Consider the following 4878-nt stretch of genomic DNA (forward strand, 5'->3'; position numbering starts at 1 on the left):
TTTACTTAGTTCTCTAAGGATTATAATTTTGATTCCTTTAAGATAAACCTGTCTTCATGTTTTCATCTGAAACTGTTCTGAGAAAATATCAAAGCACTAGTGCAGCCTGGTCCCAACCCCAGAAATAAAGGAAAAAAAACATGGCAGAGAGTGGAGTGAGAAAGCAAGCTTCCCCACTGGGAGTTAAGGTCTCTTGGCGTATTGGAAATGCGTTAGCTTGACTCTTGCCAATGTGAATGTCTTAATAGAAATGATCTTGTGGTGATATGTTTTTATTTGCTGATTTCCTTTATCATATGGAACAAGTTGCACACTCTTTGTGCCTCACTGTTTCCCCTAAGAATATAATTCAGCTGTGTGTGTTTGTTCCACAGCCCTCTTTAAAACTTGTAATTGTTTCATATATTTGTTCGTTTACATTTTTGAGTGCCCCACCAGCATGTCAGTTCCAGAAGGGCACAGTTGTATCTGTCTTGCTCACCAGTGCATTCCTAGCACCTCACGTAGTGCCTGGCACATGGTATTTACTCATTAAATATTTGTCAAATGGGGAGTCCACTGAGCCTGGTGGCACACACACCCCCTCTGTGCAGGGGACCAGGGTGGGGACGACCATTGTGCAGGGTTCTCAGTTGCAAGAGAATAAAGCCCTAAAAGATGGCCCTGGCCCCTCAAATATCATCCTCATTTTCTCCCCCAGTCCCCCAATTCCTTTAACAAATGACAGAGTTATTAATTCATCCATCTGAGTTGGTTTAAAGTGTTGATGAGTTTTGAGACAGGAATCTCATTAAGACCTTCACACTCAGGGATCAACAGGGATTCTTGCTGTGGTCCTGTGAGGTGGGGGGGGGGGGGCAGTGATGATGGGGTGGGAATGAGGAGAAGAGCCCAGAGCAGGGAGGTGGAAAGAGGGCTTGGGCAAAGTGGGATGGCCAGAGCGGAAGGAACACAGGAAGGGTAGTGGGCCCACTGCCCACACAGACTGTATTTAGAGAAGCTCATTCACTTTCACCCACAGCCCAGACCTTTGAAGCAGTCAGCCCAGTGCCTGACACACCTGAGCAGTGGATGATGGCAGTGAGGTCATAGCTAAATGTTTTGAACATGTACTATTAATATGAGCCACACTCTCTGCTCAGCACGTTTCCTGTACTTACTCACTACTCCTTTGCAAGACTTTTAGGAGACAAATACTACAGTTATTCCATTTTATGGATAAGGATCCCTAGTTGGCAAGACGTTTAATATCCGAGACAACTTTGTCCTGTGGCTTGTCGCAGGCTAAAGTTACATACTCGTTCTCATCAGTACTCAGTAAAAATATCTTGCTCCCGCCCACCTCCCTTTCTTCCGCAGTATCCTATATGTGAAAGCATTTTGGCAATTTCGTCAATAATTTGACATGATTACTGTAGAATAACTAAAAGCAGCTTATATACGTGTGGAACATGAGTTTTAACAGCAGCTCTTTTGAGATACTGTGCCCTTTTTCTTTTCTTGTACAAGCACACTACATCTTTATTCAGGCAGATCGTGCCCACATGAGGTGCTGTGTTCAACATATATTTCTAATTACAACATTGATTATTACTATTTATTGAGAATTTGCTATGTGCCAGGGATTATTTTAGGTGTTTCATGTATAGTGACACATTTATATGTCCCAACAACTGTGAGATGGATGCTGTTGATATTATCTCCATTTTATAGGTGGAGAAACTGAGGCACACAGATAGACTGAGTTAATTGCCCAAAGGTTTTAGGAGCAGCAGGTAGCAGAGCCAGAATTCAAAGGCAGGGGCTTATGTCTCTTTAAACACTCTGCCATTTGCTTCATGAGTGGGCATGGCAACCTTTCTTTACTTTGGTTAATATTTATTGACAATTCATGAGGAAGTTACTGAATATTCCTTCCTGAGATACCCCACCAGCTGTAACCTGACTTTCCCACTTGGGTTCATTTCCTTTCAACCTGACCCTTTCCAATGAGAACCCAAGAGATGGATTGAAATATTCTCTTTCATATTCACCTTGCAGTTTTCTACTGTGAAATTTTTCATCTATTTCTGAGACTAATGTGTGTGTTATACTTTGGAAGAGAAGTAATCTTTCCTTTTTTCCTCAGCATTCTAATTATCATTCTAGTTGAGTTGCCGGTTTCACCAGTAGAATGTTTGGGCCTCCATTCTCTGCATAGCAAGCTCGAGGTCCGCATGGTGGAAGGACTTCTAGGGGTTGCCTTTCTGCTATCAAGTTTTCTGACCCCTCGTGGAGTTTAAGGTCAAACTAACTGGCCCACACGGGATATCCCATGACTTTCCTGCAGTGTATTAGAGTGAGTTACAGGGCTTCCCTGGTGGCTCAGATGGTAAGGAGTCTGCCTGCAGTGCAGGAGACCTGGGTTCGATCCCTGGGTCAGGAAGATACCCTAGAGAAGGAAATGGCAACCCACTCCAGTACTGTTGCCTGGAAAATCCCATGGACAGAGGAGCCTGGCAGGCTACAGTCCATGGGATCACAGAGTTGGACACGACTGAGTGACTTCACTATAGACCTTCTAACAGGCAAGCCCAGTGTGCCTCCAGGTTCAAGGAGCCTTTGGGGTCTGGTGGCAGAATTGAAGCTTTGGGACCACTCATGTGGTCTGCTCCAGATTTCCAAAAATGTCCGGGGAGTTAGACTTTTGCTGTAAGGAAAAAAAACAATACTCTCTCACCACTTGGAACACCTCAGTTTTGGAAAAATCATTAAAAAAAAAAATGCCACGAAGCCACCCATGCTGCATCAGTGCTGGAGGGTCATTAGGCAAAAGGCAGCGTCCAGACACTTGTGGGAGGTATGATTTTTATGGGCTGTTTGTGTGTCCAGTTTTGCAGTTTTCAGAGGAGATCTGCACTGGGGCTATCAATGAAAACCATTGAACCTGTCATGCTGTTGTTTGCCAGGTCGCCTGGAAAAACACCCTGGGAGGGTCAAAGAGGGGAATACTAAAAAAAAAAAAAAAAAGATGGATGGCCCTGTTCTGGTGTGAGGCCAGGGCTCGGTGTCACAGCCAAATTCCCCAGTGAGAGAGGAGTTTCCACCAGTGCAGGCTTTCCCCACCCTACCTTACGCCATCCCGTCTGAAAAAAATTCCACTTCCGGTGGAGCCAAGTAGAGTCACTTGAAGGCAGTGTAAACAAAAGCAGCAGGTAGTGTTGACGCTTGCAAAGAACATTCTGATGGGGGAGAAAAAGAAATGAGAAGACCAGCTAGCAAGTGGGAGGTTTTCCTGGCTGTAGGAGAGCTGCTTGGAATGGCATTGACTTCTGGTTTCTAAAGACCAGCCCAGCAAACCTAAAGCTCTAATGTAGGCAAACTCTCCTAAAGCTCTAATGTAGGCAAACTCTCCTTGGGCATCTCTTCCCCATCCGTTCCCTTTTGCCCTCACTGAGCTAACGGCAGGTTCCCATCTCAATGCTCCTGTCATCTGTGTCTGACCCTGCAGGGCTCTCCCTGGTCACTCATGCCTGTGTTATCCCCCCTCACCAGCAAAGCTGACTTGATCAGTTGAAATTCAGTCTTTAATGGATATCAGTGCCTTGCAAAAAGAGAAAAGTCAAGCCTTGACAGGTGGTCTTTTAGTTATTAGTCAGAAATTAAGAATTCTGTGGGTAGGAGAAGAGTTTTATGCTAGGCTGCCTTTAACAGGGCAGCCTCTCCTTCAGTCCTGCTGATAACGGAACAAGTTTCTCAGTCCTCCACCTCCCAAACACACAAAAGATAGAACCAGTCACTCCCATCTTTGTGTCCTCAAAGCTCGTAGAACTCCAGCACATTTTATAACACTGTTCATCTGTGAGTAGGAATTGAAATGAAGATGTTTCTGCCTTTTCCGAAACAACCCCGTTTAGCCTTTCCCAGTGCAATAATGGGCCAGCCTCCATTTAGAAGGGAGTCTTAATTAGGAGCCAACTTCCTGTAGATGATGTTATCAACTGTCAAAGGCTGCTAACAGGAGGATTTAGCCGTGGACTGAGAAGTCACTGCTGAGCTAGGTGAGGTGGGAGTCCTGAGTGACCTTGATAAGAGTAGCACGAATCCCGTTTGAAACCATTTCCAGAGAGGTTGGGAAGAGAGAAAGTGGCCATAGCAAGTATGGACAAGCCCTGAGCAGGTTCAGTGAAAGGACTAATTACAAGGAAAAACTCTGCTTCCTCGAAGAACTGTGTTTTCTCCTCTTCATGGATGAATTCAGAGTGGAACGTGATTCTTTTTCTCTTTTGACACCAGAGAGCCCTGTTTGTGGTTTGATATTTGATAATACAAATGTGAAGTCCTTATGTCCTTGCTATTTGTTTTCTAATGCCCCTCCTTGCTTTTGATCTCCTTTTCTGCTTGAATCTGCTTTTTTGTGTGCGGGGAGAGGGAGGGAATACAGAATGGCATCTTGTCTTCTGTGGTCTCCATTGTTGAGTACCTCTTGGCCTTTTGTCTGCCATAAATCACCATACAAGTGGAAGGCGTAGTTGCTCTCAAGAACAGATGAGAAGGAGGACAAGTAATTCTCTTTATACAGGGGGGTTCTATAGATAGTTGTGGAACATGAGAAGGGAGATACTGGAAGACACCTGAGGCAATAAAGTCTTCCTCAGCTCTTCCAGAAGCTGGCATTGAGAAATTGAGAAAAAAATTCTAGCAGTGTGTTCCAGAGGGTGTACTTCTGATTTACTCTTGTTGATGGAAGCAGTAAAACCCCTGTCAGCCTCTGAATACCTTCACACATGCACCTAGAGAAGAAGCAAACCTCTGCTTCTAGGGATCCTAGGGAGAAAAGAGTTCCATTGAAAACACCATTAAGAAAAGTGACCATTTATCCAACCCTGACATCTAATT

This window comes from Budorcas taxicolor, chromosome X (genome assembly GCF_023091745.1).
Source record: "Budorcas taxicolor isolate Tak-1 chromosome X, Takin1.1, whole genome shotgun sequence".
NCBI lineage: Eukaryota > Metazoa > Chordata > Mammalia > Artiodactyla > Bovidae > Budorcas > Budorcas taxicolor.